The sequence below is a fragment of the Phodopus roborovskii genome, unplaced genomic scaffold (genome assembly GCF_943737965.1).
Source record: "Phodopus roborovskii unplaced genomic scaffold, PHOROB, whole genome shotgun sequence".
NCBI lineage: Eukaryota > Metazoa > Chordata > Mammalia > Rodentia > Cricetidae > Phodopus > Phodopus roborovskii.
In genome coordinates this window covers 11,229,890-11,253,446 of record NW_026126514.1, presented here as the reverse complement: position 1 = coordinate 11,253,446, position 23,557 = coordinate 11,229,890, and positions in this window count along the sequence as shown.

Genomic DNA, 23,557 nt, shown 5'->3' with positions numbered 1-23,557 from the left:
ACACACAGAGATGCTATATTAGACATAAACCTGTTGGCCTGTTACTAGTGTTTCTTATTGGCTAGCTTTGTCTTAAATATTAACCCATTTCTATTAATCTAAGTATTTCCACGTGACATTATCATACCAGAGAGTATCTGGACATCTGTTCTCTTGGTGCTACATGTTGAATATCCTCCTACCTCTTCCCGAATATTCCTTGTCTCCTAGTCGCACCTACGTTGCTTTTCTATTTATTCATTAACCAATAAGAGAAACATATTTACAGAATGACATCTCCCATCAATCAGCTACTAGATGAAGGCTCTAGGATGGTATAAAAGGCAGTCATCAATCTCATTAACTGGGAAGGGCATTTAAGGTAGCCTCTCCACTATTGCTTAGATTGGTAGTTGGTAGTTGTGGTCATCCATGTAGATCTCTGAACATTTCCCTAGTGCCAGATTTCTCTTAAAACCTGTTATGGCTCCTCTATTATGGTATTTCTTTTTTTTTTTTTTTTTTTTTTTTTTTTTTTTTTTTTTTTTTTGGCTCTCCTCTATTCTTATCATGTCTCAATCTTCCTGCTCCCTCATGCACACCTCTACCTTTCTCTTCCCCCAATCCTTTTACCATCCCCCCACATGTTCTCAATTTGCTTGGGAGATATTGTTCCTTTCCCCTTCTCCAGGGGACCTTCTTGTATCCTAGATTTTCTAGCAGTGTGGATTGTAGGCCTGAGATCCTTTGCTCTATGTCTAAAATCCATATATGACATATTAGTGAATACATACTATGTTTGTCTTTTTGTCACTTGGTTACCTCACTCAGGTTGGTTTCTTCAAATTCAACGCATTTTCCTGAAAATTTCAAGATTCCATTTTCTTTCCTTGCTGAGTAGTATTCCTTTGTGTAAATGTACCACATTTTCTCCATCCATTCTTCAGTTGAGGGGCATTTAGGTTGCTTCCAGCTTCTGGCTATTACATATAATGCTTCTATTTACATAATTGAATAGATGTCTTTGTTGTATGGATTATTCAGATATTTTCATTTATTTAATTTCCTATTTGTTTTTTAGTATATTTTATTTTATTTAATTGATTTATGTTATCTATTTTCCCATTACACTCCCATATCTGGTGGTGAGATCATAGAATGAAGGCTCAGATGTTTAGATCTTGTAGCTCTTACACTTGGTTCCCTAAATTTCTTTTATTTTGAATATCAGAGAAAACTGTCAAAACTGATTTCAATTCAACCATTAGAATGAACATCAATAATCTAACTTTAAATTTGCTATGTATTAGAAATGAAATGTATTAGAAATGAAATATAATGTTTTAGTTTGAAATACCTGACATTTAGGAACATTTCCACATCAAAATATAAATGAACCTCTGTTAAATTAAGGTCACTGCTGGATGTATAGATTTACATGTCAAAATGTGCTTTTATTCCTCTCAAAGAACTGTAGTATATTTTTTTGTTTAGGCCCCAAATTATATTCATAAATTTCTGTGTTAACATTTTCACACAAGTGTCCATCATAGAGTTCTAATGGACCCTTTTGTGTCCCTATAGTTCACCCTGCATTTGGAGGCATGATGTTTAAAAAGAAAAAAAAAAAAGTAATTTAGGAGTAACTCTGGTTGCATTATTTTGTACCTTTGTGTAATGTAATATTTTCAAGGTATGTGTTGTTTGTGTGATTTGTGTTCATCTTGTGTATGATGTTTATCTAATTGTGTTTTTTTTTGTGTATGAATGGGTTGTGTGTGTGTGTATGCTATGCATGTGTGTGTGGGTGTGATTTATGTGATAGATTTGTGTGGTGCAGTTGTATTTTGTGTGTATATGCTGTGTATGTGTTGTATGGGTGGCAAGTGTGTAATATGTGTATTTTGGTATTTTTATGTGTGCAAGCACAGTTTTGTTCATGTATAAATCAGTGTGTACAACGTGTGGAGGTCAGTGGTTAATGTTCTCAAATTCCACTTTACTTTTCACAGGTTAGGTCACAATCTAGCCAGCAGTTCCTTGTGAACCTCTTTATCCTGCCTCCCTAATGCAGGTGACTAAAAAATCATTGATTTTTTAAAATATGGATTCTGGATCTTCATGCTTGGGTGGCAATTGAGCTATCCCACTAGTCCACACAATTCTTTCTTTTTATCATCTCCCACAGTGATATTTATTTACTTGTCATTTCTAGCCATCTGTACTTACTGAATGGAACAGTATGATTCCTGATATTTATGTAGTGACCTCATCCAATGTTAAAAAAATTCTGATACTCTTCCCTTCAACAGGATTCAAAGATTACTCACTCCAACTTGATCCAAATAGACTGGACCAAAGGAAAAAAAACCCTTGACACATAATAATCAAAACACCAAACATACAGAATAAAGATTATTAAGAGCAGCAAAGGAAAAAGGCCAGATAACATACAAAGCCAGATCTATCAAAATTACATGTGACTTCTCTATGGAATCTCTCAAACAGAAGAACCATGGATGCTAGTCCAGGCTACTATACCTGCCAAATTTTCAATCACTATAGACAGAGAAAACATATTTAATGACAATGTCAGATTTTCACAATAAATTTATACAATTCCAACCCAACAGAAAGTTCTGGAAGGAAATCTCCAACTCAAGGAAGTTAACTAGGCTCACAAAGACATGGGCAATAGATAATTCCGCTTCACTGGAACCCAAAGGTAGAACAGGGCAAATATATTCACAATACCACTGCCAACAACAAATCTAAAACAAACAAGTATTAACAATCAATGGTCCTTACTTTCCCTCAACATTAATGGTCTTAACTCGCTGATAAAATGACACAGGCTAACAGAATAAATACGAAGAAAGAGTCTATCCTTCTGCTGCATACAAGAAACACATCTAAGTTTCAAAGACAGACATTACCTCAGGGTAAAGGGTTGGGAAAAGATCTTCCAATCAAATGGAACCAAGAACCAAGCAGGTGTGGCTATCCTAATATCTAACAAGTTAGACTTCAAAACAAAATCAATCAAAACAGATGAAGATGGTCATTTCATATTCATTACAGGAGAAATCCATCAGCACAAAGTGTCAATTCTGAATATGTATGGCCCAAATACAAAGGCACCCACATTTGTAAAAGAAAGGCTACTAAAACTCAAAGCTCACATAAAACTTCACACACTTATAGTGGTAGATGTCAACACCCCAATCTCACCGCTAGACAGGACTACAAATCAGAAACTCAACATAGAAACAAGAGAACTAACAGAAGTTATGTCTCAATTAGTTTAACAGACATCTATAGAATATTCCAATATTCCATCTAAACACAAAAGAATATAAGAATATACCTACTTCTCTGCTTCACATGGAACCTTCTCTAAAATCAAACACATACTAGGCAACAAAATAAACCTCAAGAGACAAAAAAAAAAAAAATTGGAATAGTCCCCTGTATCCTATATCTTATCAGACCACCAGACCACCAGGCTATAAACAACAACACAAATCGCAGAAACCCTACAAACTCATGGAAACTGAACCATGGGCAATTGCACCATCCCTGGGTCAAAGAAGAAATAAACAAAGAAATTAAGGACTTCCTAAAATTCAACGAAAATGAGGACACAAGATCCCGAACTTATGAGACACCTTGAAAGCACTGTTACGAGGGAAGTTCATTGCATTAAGTGCCCATATTAAGAAAATGGAGAATAATCACATTAGAAAATTAACAGCACAACTGAAAGCCTTAGAACATAGAGAAGCAAAGTCACCATGGAGGACTAGATGCCAGGAAATAATCAATTTAAGTGTTGAAATCAATAAAGTAGAAACCAGGAAAACAATACAAAAAAAAAAAAAATGCAACAAAGAGGTGGTTTTTCGAGAATATCAAAAAGATAGACAAACCTTTATCCAAACTAATGAAAAAGCCAATAGAGAACAAGCAAATTAACAAAAAACAGAAAGGCATAGATGGAAAAACAAAGGATATTGAGGAAATCCAATCAATTTTTAGGACATATTTGAAAACCTGTACTCCACAAAATATGAAAATTCAAAGGAAATGGACATATTTCTGGATAACTATCACTTACCAAAATTAAAGCAAGAACACATAAACAACTTAAATAGAATGAAATAGAAACAATCATCAAATGCCTTCCAGCCAAAAAAAAAAAAAAAAAAAAAAAAAAAAAAACTTCAGTGCAGAATTCTACCAGAAATTCAAGGAAGAGTTAATACCCATACTTCTCAAATTGTTCCACACAATAGAAACAGAAGTTTCACTACCAAACTCTTTTTAATGAGGCCACAATCACAGTGGTACCAAGCCACACAAAAACACAACTAAGAACGAAAACTATAGACCAATTTCCCTCATCAACATTGATGCAAAATTATTCAATAAAATACTGGCAAACTGAATCCAAGAATACATCAGAGAAAACACCCACCATGACCACATAGGCTTCATCCTTAGATTGCAGGAATGGTTTAACATATGAGAATCTATCAATGTGATCCACCATATAAACAAATTGAAGAAGAAAAACCCCATGATCATCTCCCTAATTGCTGAAAAAGCCTTTGAAAAAATTCAACACATATCCTTGATAAAGGTCTTGGAGAGGTCAGGGATTACAGGAACATACCTAAACATAATGAAAGCAGTATAGAGTAAACCAACAGCCAACATCAAACCAAATGGAGGGAAACTTAGGGCAATTCCTCTAATATCAAGAACAAGGCAAGGCTGCCCTCTCTATCCATATCTCTTCAATATTGGACTTGAAGTTCTAGCTAAACCAATAAGACAACAAAAGGAGATGAAGGGTATCAAAATTGGAAAGAAGATGTCAAACTTTCAATATTCTATTCACAGATGATATAATTGTTTACATAAGCGACCCAAAACCTCCACCAGGGAACTCCTACAGTTGATAAGCACCTTCAGCAAACTAGCAGGATACAAGATAAACTAAAAAAAAAAAAAAAAAAAAAAAAAAAAAAAAAAAAAAAAACAGTAGCCCTACTTTATTCAGACAACAAATGGGCTGAGAAATAAATCAGAACAACACCACCCTTTACAATAGCTACAAACAACATAACGTATCTTGGGGTAATGCTTACCAAACAAGTGAAAACCTTTATAATAAGAACTTTGTGACTTTAAAGAAAGAAATTAAAGAAGATGAAGACATCACTAAATGGAAAGATCTCCTATGTTCTTGGACAGGTAGGATATACATAGTAAATTGGAAATCTTGCCAAAATAAATCTAGATTCAATGCAATCCCCATCAAAATCCCAGCACAATACTTACTGACCTTGAAAGGATAATAATCATCTTTATATAGAAAAACAAAAGACCCTGTGCATAAAGGAACTTCAGGAGGCATCACCATCCCAGACTTTAAGCTGTATTACAAAGCGATAGCCCTGAAAACAGCCTGGTATTGGCACAAAAATAGACAAGTTTACAATTGGATTTGAACCAAAAATACTGATATTAACCCACACACCTTTGAACACCTGATTTTTGACAAAACAGCTAATAGTATATCATGGAAGGAGGAAAGCATCTTCAACAAATGGTGCTGGCAAAACTGGATGATGGTGTGTAGAAGACTGAAGATAAACCCATGTCTATCATCATGCACAAAACTCAAGTCCAAATGGATCAAAGACCTGAACAAAAATCCAACCACACTGAACTTCTTAGAAGAGGTTCAATAGCTCAGATACTGAGATCGACAATTAATAAATGGGACCTGCTCAAACTTAGAATTTTCTGTAAGGCAAAGGACATAGTTGACAAGACTAAACGGCAGTCCACAAACTAGGAAAGGATCTTTACCAATCCTATATGTGACTGAGGGCTGATCTCCAAAATGGACAAAGAACTCAAGAAAGTGGTCAACAAAACACCAAATAACTCTATTAAAAAATGGGGCACAGAACTAAATAGACAACTCTCAATAGAATAAATCAAAAAGGCTGAAAGACACTTAAGAAAGTGTTCAACATACTTAATTATCAGTGAAATGCAAATCAAAACAACCTTGAGATACCATCTTAGCACTGCCAGAATGGCTCAAATTAGAAACACCAATGACAACTCATGTTCAGGAGGATGTGGAGAAAGAGGAACACTCCTCTACTGCTGGTAGGAGTGCAAACTTCTACAGCCAGTTTTGAGATCAGTATGGCTGTTCCTCAGTAAAATGGGAATCAGTCTACCACAGGACCTGGAAATCCCCCTCTTAGGCATATACTCAAAGGATCCACATCCATGCAACAAAGACATGTGTCACCTATGTTCATAACAGCATTATTTGTAATAGCAAGGACCTGGAAGCAACCTAGATGCCCCTCAATTGAAGCATGGATAAAGACGATGTGGCACATTTACACAATGGAACACTACTCTGCAGAAAAAAAAATGGAATCTTGAAATTTGCAGGCAAGTGGATGGAACTTGAAGAAACTATCGTGAATGATGTAACTCAGTCACAAAGAGAAACATGGTATGTACTCGCTCATATATGGGTTTTAGTCATAGAGCAAAGGATCACCAACCTATAATTCACAACACAAGAGAAACTAGGATACAAGGAGGATTCTAAGAGATTCATATAAGGTCCCTCACAGAAGGGGGAATGGACAAGATGTCATGAATATATGGGGAGTGGGAGGGGGCAATGACTCAGAGGCAACTAGGAGAAATATAAAATTCTGCTATCTAAAAGTATGAATTTACATTTCAAGTGTAAAGAAAGTATAAACATAAGGAATAATTGAAGAAGCTATTCTTTAAAATATTTAATATGAAATTCAAAACCACTACCCCAAGAAATACATATTAAATATCAAATAACAATGGGAAATCATTTTAACATTCTTGAACAGCTCTAAAGAAGTGGGTAACTCAATGGCCATTCTGGATCACAATCCAGACCTGTTTTCTCATACAAAATGTTAACACTTCTGTACCAGGAGATATTTCCTAAAGGGAAACCCCAAGCAGTATCACTAAAGAATATGAACCAAGAAGAGCAAAAATCAAAGTTAGTTGATGAGACATGGTTCATTTCAAGGCATGCAAGATAAGCTATAGTTACATTGGAATGGAAAATAGTTCCAAAACTGCTAGTTGGTGACACTGAAATAAATGTCATCAGTGATTAATCAAGCAGGTACTAACCTGGAAGATTCAACCCTAGGGATAAGTTTTGACTGTTTCATAAAATGCTTTATAGACTAACAGAGGATAAAAGTAATTGTCAGTTTTTCATAGGGAGTCTACAAATTCTGTCATATCATTTGGAGCAGGGTCCAGACTCTCCCCTATATATCTAGGCTGAGGGAGTATCCCTCTATGTGAAACGGGCTCCCAAAATACATTAGTATATTAGGGATAAATGCTGATCCACTACCAGAAGCCCCATAGACTGCCCAGTTCTCCTAACTAACACCCACATTTAGGGGGTCGGGATCGGTTCTATTTTGGTTTTCCAGCTATCAGATTGAAATCCATGAGCAGTTTCTGTGGGTTTTCCAGCCTGGTATTGACCCCTTTGTTCATCAATCCTCCCTCTCCACAACTGTATTCCAGGAGTTTTGCTCAGTGTTTAGCCTTGGGTGTCTGCTTCTGCTTCCATAAGCTACTAGATGAAGGCTCTAAGACTGCATATAAGGTAGTCATCAATTTCATTATCAGGGAAGGCATTGAAGTCCTCACCCTCCTTAGGGAGCAGAAAGGGGATAGGGTGGGGGTTGGTAGCCAGAACAGGGGAGGATGAAAGGAGGGTGCATGGGACTGACATGTAAAACAAGCTTGTTTCACATTTAAATAAAAAAGAGTATTTGTCAATCTGAACCTTCTGGGAATCTTGCTTGTTAAAGTAATGAGTGGCTTGGCACAGCATATGACCATGTGTATAATAGTGACATAACATTATGTGCATAGGTAACCACTCTGATTTGGTTTCTGGGTTGATGTATAAAATGTAACCCACACCCAACACTGTTATTGGAACAAAAAAGAAAAAAAAAAAACAAAAAACAAACAAACAAAAAAAACCCAAAAAACAAAAAACGACAAAAAAGCCATGAAAACAAAAACTGTTGCATAGGACCCAGTGAAGAACCAATTATTCAGCTAAACATATATTCTTATACACATTGATCAATATATGTTTCAAATCTAGTCAGAGAAGATACTTATTACATTAGATGCCAGGCAATGCAGAGCTAATGGTGGTGGATGACTTAAAGGAAACTGTTTTCTGGGCTCAACAGAAATTACACGTATGAACACACAGTGGTTGAAACAACATGTAGAAAAGGTTCATACTCTCAAAATACTCTTAAAAATACAAAGTCAAAGCACGTGTAAGGTGGCATGAAGTCCTATTGGTTGCTGAGGACAAACCTATTCTTGTCATTTGATAGTTACTGAAAACATAAAACATAGTCATATTTCTTTAGTATTGTAATCCCTGGCAGTTTGACCACTCTCCAAAGTAGATACCCACACACAAGATTTGTAGTGTAATACAAATTGTACTTTATAAAATAAGGAAAAGAGGAAATTATGTCTATAGAATGTGGGTGTGCCCATATGGAAAGAGTTGGATATGAGAAAATTATATTGCAAAAAATCTCAAAAAATAAATAAAATATTAAACAGCAAAATATAAAAATTTCAAGAATTAGTAAAATATTACTTAAAAATAAAATGAAAAAATGCAAAGAAAAAAGTTATCAGTGAAGTGGGGACATTTAAAGTGAAGACACTAGACAAAGTATGCATATGGGAAATTAATGAGAAAAAGTGCTTGTTGATAAAAGTAGAATTAAACTAAGTTTTTAAGTATTCATATTCAAAGTAGGGATACAAATTCCTCCTAGATTTCACTGATGATATTGTTCAGTTGGTAAGGGTGCTTGTCACTAAGCCTTGATGGCCTGGATGTGATACACTTGAACCTCATGGATTCTGAATGATATCCACAGTAGTATTTTGTAGAGGTTCCCCCCTCCCACATAAGTAAATGCCCCCAAACTGTCCTCTAACCTACATACACACATCATGGCATGCATCTCATAAACCAGCACACAGTAAACACGCAAACAAACAAACATGAAATAGATCATTTTAAAGCAAAAGACGGTGCTTGCAAAGCTGACGATATGGCTCAGTGAGTAAAAGTGGTTACTGTGTAAACTTGAGGGACTTAATTAAAATATAAAAGAACTGTGGCCAATGTATTGTGGGAAATGGAAAATGGGAATATTGCACTACAACTTAGTAATCCATTCTTTCTACAAAATCACATGACAAAACTAGGAAATAACATGTACATATCATATGTGCAACTGCATGCATTTTTACACATTTGGTAAATTCTAATATATGAATAATTTGAGTCATTAATACATTTTCTTTTTAAACTTAAAGTAGATTATAATTATCTAATCACTTTATTTAAATTTAATTTAATTAAACTAACATAAAAACCTAAGAACAATCTGTTTTATAGGTATGATATGTTCTTCTAACAGGTCTATACATTGTGTAATATTCAAGGATTACTGAAGCTTGTTATCCACCAGGTTGGGTACAGATTCGTTGAAACACCTTATCTCAAAGGAGTGAGACAACTAATGACAGGCAGGACATTTAGTAGCCTTGAAGACCAGCTCACAAAACTACATCCAGGGTTAGAAGAAAAACTCCAGAGTCTAGGTAAGCTGGGCTTAGGGTTTTTCTACTCTGAGGAGTAAAGAATAAATTCACACATGTGCTGTTCAAGTCATTTTCTTTATTCTTCTGTCTATTTTTCTGTCCTCTAATTTCATCTAAGTTCTAATTCTTTCTAGTTCTTCTATGTTTCAATTTCCTCTAGTTCCAATACTTTCTAATTCTTTTTTCACCTAGATTAAAGGCACCTTTTATAAGAGGCTTGAGACAATAAAAAAGAAAAGTTAGAAGAATTTCATCTCATTGGTCATAGTACATTCCTTGGGAACGCAATAAGGAGCCATACCAATGTAAGGTTTCAAGGTTTTTGGTGTAAGAATCACCAGTGCCTGTGACACAAGCTGTGAGATATAGGTCTTTATCACCCATATTTGGAAAATAAAGAATTGGTATGATTAGATTGCTTTGTGTTAATAAGCTTGGCTAAATATCTGCAACTCTGACCTGTGCAATTCTGTAAAGTTGTTCATTCATGAACCATTTATAGAAACATTTAATCTAGTTTGCACTTGCTTATGTATAGTAAGGCTTTTAAATGTCTTACAGTCCTTTTGGGACAATAGATCTAGTTATGAAGAATATATCAAAATTATACAACTAAATGAAAAGTAATATTTCTGATTATCTACAGATAGATATGCCCTTAAGATTGAGATGAAATCATGAGATTATACATGTACATCATATGAAATTATACACTAAAGGCATTAGGGAGACACCATAGCTGCTTTTACACATGTGAAATTACAGACAGGAGCAACAGTTTCTAGAATCATTGGTGCAACATGCCTTGACTGGATGAGATTCTCCTACATCAGAGAATCATTCTTCTGGTGGGTTGACATCTGAACATTACTTATCTTCTGCTTCAACTACCTAGGCCTCCAACATGTGACACCTGTGACCCACTTATGTACACACCCACTAATATGCATTGAATATTTTTTGTCAATTTGACAAAGATTCTAGTAATCTTGGAAGAAGGAACATCAATTGAGGAATTACCTCTACAGAATTGTCCTGTGTCATGTCAGTTGGACATTTTATTATATTAATGATTGATGTGAGAAAACTAAGCCCAAAGTAAGAGGTCCTACCTCTGGGCAAGATGTCCTACCTTCTTGCATTGTGTGTGAAAAAAGGATGAGCAAGTCATGGTGTGTGAGCCAATAAAAAGCTTTACTCTGTGGTTTCTGCCTTGAGCTCCCAATGCATGTTTTCTCAATGATTGACTATAGAAAACTGAAATTAGCATTTTCCGCCAAAAGTTGTTTTTGGTTTAGTGTATATCATGGTGAAGAATAAGTAATTAGAAAAAAATATGTATCACAAGCTTACACAAAGAAAGCATATTCAATGATATATTTTTAGCACACAAATAAATAGTATATCCTGTTATGAGTATTACCAAAAGCAATATACTATGTAAATTGTTATCTGCTAGATCTGTGGGGAAAGGCATTGATATTCTTTAAAATAAAAAATTGCTTTCTGGAAAGAGTCTAACTAATAGAAGTCATAATGGTTATTACATTATCAGATTCACCAGTTTTCTCAAAGTCTTTGAGTCATGTTTCTAGATAATATGTACATTTTAATGAGCTGTTTCTTGGTAGTTGATTTTTTTCATTTAATATAAAGTAAGGCAATCAAGGTACTACAGCTTATAACTGAGCCTCTCCATCTCTCCTTCCCACCTCTATCTTGATTATTTCTCCTGTACCCCTGTCCTCTTGCTGGTCCCCTTTCTTCAGCACTGATTGCTCACCTCTGCTTTTATGTGCCAATTATTCCATTTCTCTATTTCCCTAAACCTCCCTTATAAAGTCTTTTTCTCTTTCACAGTTTCCACTACTTTCATATCATATACTTCCCCTCATACAGATTGATATACCAAGACAAATGTAAATATAAATCCTACATATTGGAGATTACACCATGCAGTAGTATTCATCTTTCTGGGTCTAGCATATATCAGTTATTTAATGACTTCTAAGTTCATCCATTTGTCTGCAAATGTAATGATTTCTTTTTTCTTTATGGCTGAATAAACTTTTATTGTGTAATTATATCAGATTTCTTTATCCAGTCATTACCTGATGGACATTTAGACAGATTCTGTATCTTGTCTATTATGAATAGGGTAACAGTAAGTATGCATATGTAAGGAGTATGGTTTTTCCTCCCACTGCTGGTCTAGTCCTGTCGCTGTGCCAGCCCCAATTAACACCCTGAGACTCTATATTTGATAAAATGATGTTTGCCCATTATTTGTTTCTTATCAGCTAGCTCTGTCTTAAGTATTAGCTCATTTCTGTTAATCTATGTATATCCATGTGGTCTTACCGTAGAGCCGGCTGGCGTTCTGCTCTCTCCAGCCTCTCCATCTTGACTCCTCCTTACTACTTTCTCTTTCCTCCTTCTCTCCTAGTCCCTCATCTCTTGCTTTCCTATTGGCCAACAGTGCTTTATTCATTAACCAGTATGAGAAACATGTTTACAGACTGACTTCTCCTATCACACATATGCACATCTCAGTGATACCTTATGTAGAATCCTTTGGTACAAATGGCTCATATAATATTCTAGTATATTTTTCATTTTCTGAGGAATATTCATAGTGGTTTTCATGTAGGCTTCACGAGTTTCTGCTCCCAGTAATAACATAAAAGTTCAAACCTCCCATGTTTTCACCAACATTTTTTTTTGTTATTTACCAAGAGTAATAGCTATACCAACTTATTTACATGAAATGTAAAAGCAATTTTATTTTGACTTTTCTGATGTCTAAAAATGGTGAACACTTTTGAAATATGCATTGACCATTTGTAATTCCTTTGTTTTGAAACTGTTATTCAATACATTAGCTTTTTTTGAATGGAAAAAAAAGGTGATGGGTTACTTGTTTATCTCATTTCTCTAAATTTAGTAAATAGTAAATTAAAATAATATTAATGTATTTAGAATGTACTTTCCAGTATAATTGTTTTGCCAATGATTTTATGTTTCTAAGGTGGGATAGTGCACTGTACTCATTTTCAGTTTGTATTTACTTTAATTTTCATGATATCATTATTTAGTGCTGTAACAGCTCATCTTACTCTGCTCACCTGTGCTAAAATGATGAACATATGGACATTTGAACTACAAGATTTAATTTTTTGGACTTGAGCACAATGCACATAAATGAATATTTTGGAGAATTATAGAGCATAACACCCTCATTTCATTAGCTTTTTGCAGCTACACATAATTTTCCAAACAGTTATTAGGAATTATGGCTGTATCTACATGTGCAAAAATGAAGACATTCTCAAAACATTTGTAAAATTAATTAAAAGATAAATTTTACCTTAACCAAATGAACATTCAAAATCAGAATATCTTAATGGTGATTTAGGAATATATTTGTTTAATGTTATAAAAATTTGAAATAACTTTTTGTTTCTAAGGTTGTTTTTAGTTCAGATGGTAAATGATTTTTCCCAGGGTAACATTACCACACGTCTGTTCACCATAGATGAGACACCAAAGACAGATGAAAGAATTGGTTCCATGTAAGGCGAACTCAGTTAAATATGAGTTATTGGGCTTAGTAACAGGAGTAAATCTAGGTGACCCAAAGCCAGAATCATTAATAAACATAAATCATGCCTAAAAATGCTGTATTTCAGGGCCTTCCTGCCAAGTGGCATTCAATTACAGCAGAGTTTTCTATGTCTAGGAAGTGCTTGATGTTTTTATAACTTTGGAAGGGGACTTACGAAACCTATAACTTCTTGACTTTTGTAAATTTTTTGTTTGCCATATATGTTGAGAGCAGTTTCACACCAACCTGGTCCCACAGCCATGTAGGCCTCAAAATAAAACATAGAGGTTCTATTACTTATAAAACTGTTGGCTAAGGGCTAGTGCTTTGTATTGGCTAGCTCAGTCTTATCGTGGTTAAATAAGGATCAGGATAAACAAATAGGCCGACTAGATGTTTATTCAGGGAGAAATAACTTACAACCTAGACAGATGAACACCAGGAAATTCAACCCAATGCTCTCCTGCCCGAGTCATGGCAGCAAGAGAGCTTTTCCAGGCTCTCCCTCCAAACTCCTTCCACAGGTCACTTCTGCCCATGGCTCCACCCCCAGTGGGCGTGGTCAGTGCCACAGAAGGACTATCTCACTACACAATCTTAAATGGTAACTCATTTCTACCAATCTAAGTCTATCCAATTGGTCTTATCTTACCAGAGAGAGGGTGGAGACTACTTCTCTCGTGTCCTATATCTTGACTCCACCTTTCCCAGAATCCTCCTTGTCTCCTAGTCCTGCCTATCTTGCCTTCCCTTTTGCCAAATAACCAATAAAAGAATCATTTATAGAATGACAAAATTCGATTTAAAATAAAAAGGGCTTTCACTTATCGTAGTATAATTACATATGACAAAACAGTTATCAAATAAGGACTATAGTTAACAATATTCAGTCCATTAACATTATCAGGAATTAAAGAAAATGTTCTATCATCAATCCTGTCTTTGTGAGTCTAAAGTCTTATATGTAATTTCTCATTTATCTCAAGTAAGGAAAACTATAATCATAACTATCTGTCTTTAACTCCATCAAAAACCACAGAAGGATAGTATATAAACCCTAGAATTGACAGGGACAACTTGCTGCCTGTTTGGTCAACAGAAGTACTTCTGTGATATTCCATCTTCAGCCTATAGGCCATAGTGTGTCTGGCAGACTCCTCAGCAAAGCAGGAAACTTTAAACTGACCACCTGTATTGGCAGTTTGTCAGTCACTTTTCTCTGTGTCCTGCAGAATGTCTGGCAGACTCTTCCATGAAGCAGGAACCGTGCAGCAATGCCCATCTTGTTTCAGTATTCACTTTCCTGTGTTCCTGTATGTCCATTTTATACAGCATAAAGTAAAACAATCCAGATAAGAGAAGTTTCTTGCCTAAATGGCTAGTCTTGCCATATTGGGTGTAAATCTCATAAGTTTCTTCATTGTCCTTTGTGACACAGGTGGTGTTGCCAGGAGCAGTTATGTCTCACTGTAAAGAAAAACCCTAAATCATTTTAAATGCCATATTCTGTAGGTCTTTAAAAGTTTTGAAGAATGCCTATCCACTTGAAATATATTTTATATATCTAGAAAACCTAACCAACCTAACTATAAGTTTTGACTATTATAGCTAACTATAACTTTTGCTTAATTATACATTACATTTTTAAATGAGCTATGTAAACATAATACTTAAATAAGAGGGGAAATATACATATCACAAAATTTACCTTAAATGAAAACCCATTCCAAAACAAAGTATTCATTTCTATGCCATAACCCCGTTTTTACCTTTAAAAGAGATTGGTTGTGATCATTAACCATTTATAATTGGCCCCATTTATGAAAACAAACATTTATAAGCAATATTTGGGAATTTGGACGTCATTCTTTCTAAAGTAATTCCTGTTAGTTTTGGATGATGTAATACCATGGGAATCCTAAAACGATGAAGAAATCCTGGTTGTAGTCTGCAAGGCTGCTTTGTCCCAGCTGATTTGAATGTTGGATCACCTGGGACACTATTTCAGGGGGACTTGCTTGATCAAACCATGTTAGTCTAGAAGGAATCCAAAGCTTTTTATTTTTTGTGGAAACAAAAATAGAAATTCTTTTCCAAAGTAACTTCTTCTTAGATTTAAATTATGAAGTCAAAGCATTTTTAAAATATATAAGTTGGATTTTTAAATTTAGCAGCATTAATAATCAAGTGTATTTTAGTAGTTGTGCCTTCCTTAGCAAATGAGCAATTCAAAGTCAACACAATAGAATACAGTATCTGTGTACTTTCCATTTTCACCTGGCTTTTTTTTAATTACTCTATTTCTTTTACTTCTATTTTTTTCATTTTTTTAGACAGGGTTTCTCAGTGTGCTTTTTGCTGTCCTGGAATTAGTTCTGTATGCCAGGGTGGCCTTGAAATCATAAGGATCTGTTTGCCTCTGCCTACCTATAAGTGCTGGGATTAAAGACATGTGCCATCAATCCCAGCTACTCTCTTTTATTTATTTATTTATTCATTTATTTATTTAAAAAAACTACTTTGTCCTGTTTCTTTTTCTCTCCCAAGCCAATGTATATTTTGAAACATACTCTAAACATCTATTAGGTTTTACTTTATCTGAATTTCTCTTTACTGTATATTTCTACCTTTTTTTCTAGTCAAAAGTCTTATATCTGTTAAACAGCATTGCTAAAATTAAAGCAGCAGGTTTGTGGTGGTTGGCTTTGCAATATGGAAGGGGTACATTTACCTCCAGCACTGAGAGCTGTGCTCACTGTCTTCATCTATACTGCCATTAAGCAGCATGATTCCAGCTTGGAGATTGGTCTCTGTCATTGTCAGCTCTCATACACATCATTCAATTGTTAGCAGGGCCTCTTAAAAGAAGCCTGTGTTTTTTGTTTGTTTGTTTGTTTTTTGTTTTTTTTTTTCTGCTTATGCTGAGTCAAGAAACCTCACTTAAAGGAGACATGAGAATCTCTGTTTGTCTCTAGTAAAACAGTACAACCAAGAAAAATATTGCTACCATGAAGCCTTGTTTGTATCTGTTCTTTTGTTGTTAGAATCCCTTTATATGCTTTTAACAAGTTTTAAGTGGAAATTTTTAGTACTCGTGTTGTAGGTGCCATTTTGCTTTGATTAGCTTTCTGGCTTGGCAGATCCTGCCACCCTTCAGAGCTCCAAAGAAACATGCAGAAACTCCACAAGTTATCAAGCTCTTGGCCAATGGCTAGTTGGCTATCTCTGTCTTAGTTATTAGCTCATTTCTATCAATGTAACTGTTTCCATGTGGTCATATCTCACCAGAGAAAGGTTCCAGACTAATTCTCTTTGTCTTCTAGTCCCACCTATCTTGCCTTCCTATTTTCCAATAGTGCTTTATTCATTAACTAATAAGAGAAACATATTTATAGAATGACATCTCCAATCACATGTAAAAACATGAAAGAATACTATTTTATCAGGCATAATTAAAAATAGATGAGTACCAACTAAATACTAATATATTTTCTGAAACATAAATTTTCAAATAAAAAAATCTATTGCACTCTTCCAACTTCAATAAACCACAGGGTAAGAAGTCTACTAATTACATATATATATATATATATATATATATATATATATATATGCATATATAAATGTACACATGCACACATAGGCAAAATTATTATTTGATTATAATTTTATGAAGACAAATTATTTTTTATTTACTAATTTATTGTCAGTAATACCTACATGCAGCTCTAGAAAGAAAATAGCATTAACACTTTATTCTGTTAAATTATTAAAACACTGGGGCAAATCTTCTGAGGGCAAATGCATTAATGTTAATGTTACTTTGGAGAGCATATGAGCCAGTCAAAGATGGCACTGAGAAGAAATCAGAAGGTCCAGTCTTGAGTTGTTTACAAAAAAAGATGATTTGTTTTCTGCTTGACTAGTCTCCCTGCTGTGCTTGATTTTCTCCAGGATCCTGGGAGGCTGGGAAATGGGTGGGTGAGTACTGCAGTTACCTTTCATTGGACCCAGGTCAGCCTTCCATAGTTGGGCTAAGATATTATTAGTTAATTGCTATGTATTGAAACATACTATTGTACATACCCTCACATGTATTAAAAGGCCTATCAATGATTGGATTGGTTTTCTGGCTCTAATTTGGATATAATTAAATTATACATATATTTAATACAGAGTAGGGGAAAGTTATTCCCCTTGAACACCATTTCAAAATCTTGCTTAATTTTAATGTTCCTAAGATGACTGTTGTGGACTGGGGGTCTACTTTTTTTTTTTTTTTTTTTGGTTTTTCAAGATAGAGTTTCTCTGCAGTTTTTGGAGCCTGTCCTGGAACTAGCACTGTAGACCAGACTGGCCTCAAACTCACAGAGATCCACCTGTGTCTGCATACTGAGTGCTGGGGGACTGGGGTCTTTGTAATACCAATCATTATTTTATCAAAATCAGACAGGATCTGACAGATCTACTTACTGTTTCTTTTGCATTCTCAGGGAATGCCTGTTCTTCCCCAGGGTGACCTTTCCTCTTTAGATTGTCCATGCTGCCTTTCTTTAGCTTTTTCTTTGGAGAAGAGAAAAACAGTGTCCCTTTACCTGTCATGTTCACTTATTAGTTGATGGATTTCGCTTTGAGATAAAATAGCAGCTGCCAATTATCTAAACTAGAAAGTGTATTTCAATTGTTTTCCTATGAGAGCTAGTCTAATAAAAATCCTTTTAAGTCTTGCTGACAGCTATGAGGAAGTACTGGAAAGAGGTTGTTCTGAGAAATTTTGTGCAGAAAAAGGTGCTAAGAAGCATGAATCATCTAAGGTCGGGCAGTGACAGGACCTGAGTTCCAGACTCTTAAATAATATATTTTTGAGCCTATACTCCTCCTTAAGACACAAAGTAGAAATGCTGTAGGGAATTTTACATGTTTCCATTTTTCTTATCCAAGCAAGTATCTCCTCTTACATCTTTGGACAACATTCTTCTAAAAATATTTTCCCTGATATGATAACACATTATCTTTCTTTCTGCATTACTTCTACTTCTAGTGATGATGATTTAACAACAAAATATATATTTAATATGTGATAAAATTACTTTGCTAAAATGTATAACATTGCTAAGAAATATATAAAATATAGTAAATATATAATCTTTGCTATCTGACCCAATTTTATTTTTGCTATAAAATGAGAAACCATTATAAAATTAGGACTCATTTGTGATATAAAGAACATTACACAAAATATACTTGTCATGATAGAATATTTATGCTTAGAAGTTATCTGGCTTAACTACATTCAACAATATCTGTCAATTGTCCAAAGGTTCATCGTAGGATTGGGTCTAAGCCTGACAAATTATTACTGGCCCAAAGTACACAAATTTGCAAGTTGGAAATGATGAGAAAATTTGACTCACATAAAATGAAACCATGGAAGAAAGGTCAAAAGGCAAATACACTGATACTAGCACTAAGTGTTATACTATAATAAGTGAGGCAAGCAAAAGGGTGAAGTACTACACTGTTCTAAAGTCAATGCTAGAGCCATTCCTTAATGTATGTAATCCAATTAATAAGAATAATCAGTAACAACAATCACCCCAATGGCCTTGAATTCTGTCATTGTTACATAGATACAATTATAAGGAAATGAAAGAAATGAAATTCATCATAGAAGTTACTTTAAAATGCTTTAGAAAGAGAAAATGACTAATGTTTACAAATTAATGTAGAGACCTCAGTGCAACTACTTGCAGAAGGGAAAAAAACACCTAGTACTGAACATTAGAATGCTCCTGTCATGTTTCTCATCCTACTGAATAAAATAACCAGTCTACATTTCTTTTAATACATCAATTCATTTATATAATTATTTGTATACATCCCACCCATGTAAGCATACAAAATATTTTCTATAGAATTAATAAGGAATCTAACTAATTTGATTACTATTAAATATGGGTGTCTGGTAATTGGTTCTTAGTATGGTGAGTTATCAACATTTTATAGCTAAGCACCACTTTCAGTTTCTTTGTTCATTTCTTTCTTTCTTTCTTACACCCTTCCCAACTCCCTCCATCCCTCTATTCCTCCCCATTCTTTCTTTCTGTTAGTTCTTTTATAATTCAATAAACATATGTGATGTGCTGGTGGATACTCTCTTCCCTCAAACTCTTTCTTCCCTCCCACCAGGATCAACCCTACCTGCCCCTATATAACCATTTCCTAGATCCATTACTTGTTTTAATTATGTGACCCATCTAGTATATGCAGAGCCATATGCATGTCTGTTGAACTGGGACCACCCATTGCAATCTGGTGAGGTTCAATGAGTACCAAATGGAGAGCTGTGTTTTCTGTCATGCACTTTTTGCTGCTTTTAGTAGTTTGTCAATGTAGAAGCTACTTCTGAACAGGCCTTCCAGGTAATTATACATATTACATTATCTGTCTTCCACTTTAGTTCCACATAAGAATTGTTAAAGAACAATTGCCATACTTCTCCCCATATGGATATATTATGACTATACTTTATGATAGTATTTCAGGGGTGAAGGTGTTATAAGAATTTGTGATGTTTTGAGAGTAAGAAATGTTTAAGAATGTGATTAGTGCCATAACTGAAAATAAAGATTCTCCTTTACTCTCTGGCTTGTGTGATTACTGGGAAAGTAAATAAATAAATAAATAAATAAATAAATGAATGAATAATTATAAACAAACAAGAAAACAAACAAACAAAAAAACTATGAACCAGGAAACAGGTGCCCACCTGAAGCCATATTTCCTGGTTCCTTGATCTTAGGTTTTTCCAAATCTCAGCATCTCAGTACTGAGAAATAAACATATGCTATTTTAGTTATTCATAAGCCAACTGCTCTATGGTGCCCAGTTTGAGGAGACAAAATAAATTAAGAAAATAATAAAATACCCACCCACTAGGGAGCATGAGGGAAGAGGAAGCAAGCAAAGAAAGCTAGAAACAAAGACTACAGCTGTCCAGCAACTTTTTAAGGTTGTTTCCTTGTTTATTTCTAATTCTTTTGGCCATATATCTGAATATTCTTTACAAAGGTATAAATGTAGGCATGGATACAAGATATTCCAATGTAGCAGACAATTATATGACCTTTGCAGGAAGGCTGAATATTTAAGCTATAGGATCGCTATAAATACAGGAGTGACCCACAATATACAAGCCTGAGTTTGAAAGAGGAAGGATGAGGATCAGGATTCTCTAACATGGGCTACACAACAGTCTAATTGAAATTTTTTTTTCTGGTCAAGAATATATATATGTATCAGAATGAAAAAAATGCCAGAATCAATAGCTACAATATCGTCTTAATAATACACATGTTTAATTTATGTCTTTCAATATAAAGAAATTATATTTAAGGCTTTGTGTATATTCTTGTGTTAAGCAAGCATGAAAAATATTATGATAGACTTGGTTCTCAGCATTCTCTTTGAGAACACATATTGACTGTATCATTCACTATGGGTTACATGCAGTCATCAAACCCAGAGCCATTCATCTAAAGAAGTTGAAATGCAGAGAATCAGTATCCATGTGTCTATAGTTTGATAAGTAATAGCTATCAAGTTTGTTCAATAAGGAAGGAACAAGCTATGGTCCATTAGGATCCAAGCTAGGATGGGATATTAAATGTTGAAAAGTCCTCTAATCAAATCATTTAGAAAGTTTTCACAGGCATCTTAATAACAGTCCTTCAGTATAACGCAAGAAATTAATAGATAGGACACTAATTATCACATCAACTAGCAGATATCTCAGTCTTTGTACTGTTGTTAAAACATCAGTTTCATATCTTGGTGAGGAAAGATTTCATGTGGGCAACAAAATAAGTATACAAAGAGACACATAACATGTACATCACTTGATAAGACCAGAAATGGTTAAGAACTATTTGTTCCACTCTCAGGTAAATAGCTAAGGGCAGAAACGTTGTTTATTTTCAATTGGAAAATTTGGCATGTTTTTAAAAAGGTAATTAGGCAAAAATATGTGTTTTTCAAGACTATGGCTATATAATAGAACTCAAGTTCCAGCAATTCTACACTTGGATATATACCCAAAGGATGTACATTCATACAAGGACAACTCTTCAACTATGTTCATAGTAGCATTGTTTGTAATAGCCCAAACCTGGAAGCAACCTAAATGTCCCTAATCCAAAGAACAGACTGTTTGTCTTTATTATTTTAATTTAGTATATGTATATATGTGTGTTTATCACATGTATATTTGTATCCATGGAGCTCAAAGAGGGTATTTGATTCTCTGGAACTGTGGTGAGTCCTGGAAGATGAACTCACTTACTCTGGAAGAGCAATCAGCAGTATTAATGACTGAATCATTTCTGTAGCCTCAAACTGATGTCTCTTTAATTATGGAGCTCAGCTTCTCGTGTGCTGCAAAAATATGAGGAGAAAACCAACCAAGCAATAGTAAATTAATCAATGTATGATATGCCAGTAGGTGGTAAGAGTGATTCAGGAAAGAGAAACAAGTTAATATGAATAGGGAAAAAGCAAGAGTTACTTTCACTGTATAAGATTGCCCAGGGAAGTTTTACAGAAAAAAAAAAAAACTGATATTTAAGAACCCAAGAGGGTCAGTCTTTGTTTTTAATCAGATTGTGTTTTCTATGCAGAAGCAACATGAATGAAAAAATAAGATTATTCTCATTATATTACAAATTCCTGGCTGTGGGGGAAAGGAGAACTCAACATAGAAACTAGGTCAAAATTCATCAGAAAGTAAGTTTATATTTGTATGTTATCTTTCACACTGATCCAATGGGGTATTTATAAAGAAGAAAGGCAAGTATGTGATGTTTTAAAATGATAATTCTGTATGCTACCTTACAGGTAGAATTTGTGTTCATCAGGTTTACGATAGCTTATGTTGCTCTGCAGTGGCTAACAAACCCAAGACACTGAATGGGTTGTAAACATAATGTCTCATTTGGTTTACACGCCTTTTATTGCTCAATAGTAGTATTTTGTTCATTGCAACTAGTCAAGGGGTTGCTTCACAAATGGACTTCTATTGATTGACAGAATACAAAGACTACAGCATGACAAGTGATGCATTAGCTTTTACTGTCAGCTTTGGAGTGGCATTGTTATTTCTACACATTTCACTTATCCATAGAAATGACACAATTTTTGATGAATTCTACTTCTTAGATAATTGGGATACTGAAATGTCCAAGTAGAGTTCCTCAAACACAGGGAACAAATCTTAAACATTTCCATTCATCAAAATTCTTTACATAAAACCAGTGTTTATTGTAAGAGGGTTGAGAAGTTTATTCCCATTCAAAAAAGAATACAAGAAATGTGATATAAGAAAAAGACACTGTCAATACCATGATGGGCAAAGTTGAAAAGAAAAGCAGAGAGCATACAGAAAAATGTAAGAATAAAACAAGTATGAGAAAGTTGTGACATGGAGCAGAAAAAGTTGATGAGTTGAAGTCAAACTATTTTGCACACACGCAAAATTCATTTATTGGAGGAAAAGCCAAAAAAGTCCTGTCCAACATAACAACAGACACTGAGGAAATTCAGAGACTCTTCAGATCATACTTTGAGAACCTGTATTCCACAAAATTTTAAAATTTAAAGGAAATGAACAAATTTCTGGATAGGTATCACTTACCTTAATTAAATCAAGATCAGATAAGCAATTTAAATATAAAATAACCCCTAATAAAATAGGAGCAGTCATTAAAAGCCTCCCAACCATAAGAAGCCCAGGGCCAGATGGCTTCAGTGCTGAATTATACCAGAAATTCAAGAAGAGCTAATACCAAAACTCCTCAAATTATTCCACACAATAGAAGCAGAAGGTTCATTGTTATGAGTATGTTTTCCCCTGCCGGCCTTTTCCTACATCTGCGTCCACCCCAAATAATACACAGAGATTCTGTATTTGATACAAAGCTGTAGGCCAGTTATTATTTTCTTATCAGCTAGCTCTATCTTAAATATTAGCCCATTCCTATTTGTCTAAGTATTTCTACTTGGTCTCATCTTACCAGAGAGAGGGCCCGTACCTCCGTTCTCTCCAGTCTCTACATCTTGACTTTTCCCTACTACTTCCTCGAATCCTCCTTGTCTCCTAGTACCACCTACCTTGCTTTCTTATTGGCCAACAGTGCTTTATTCATT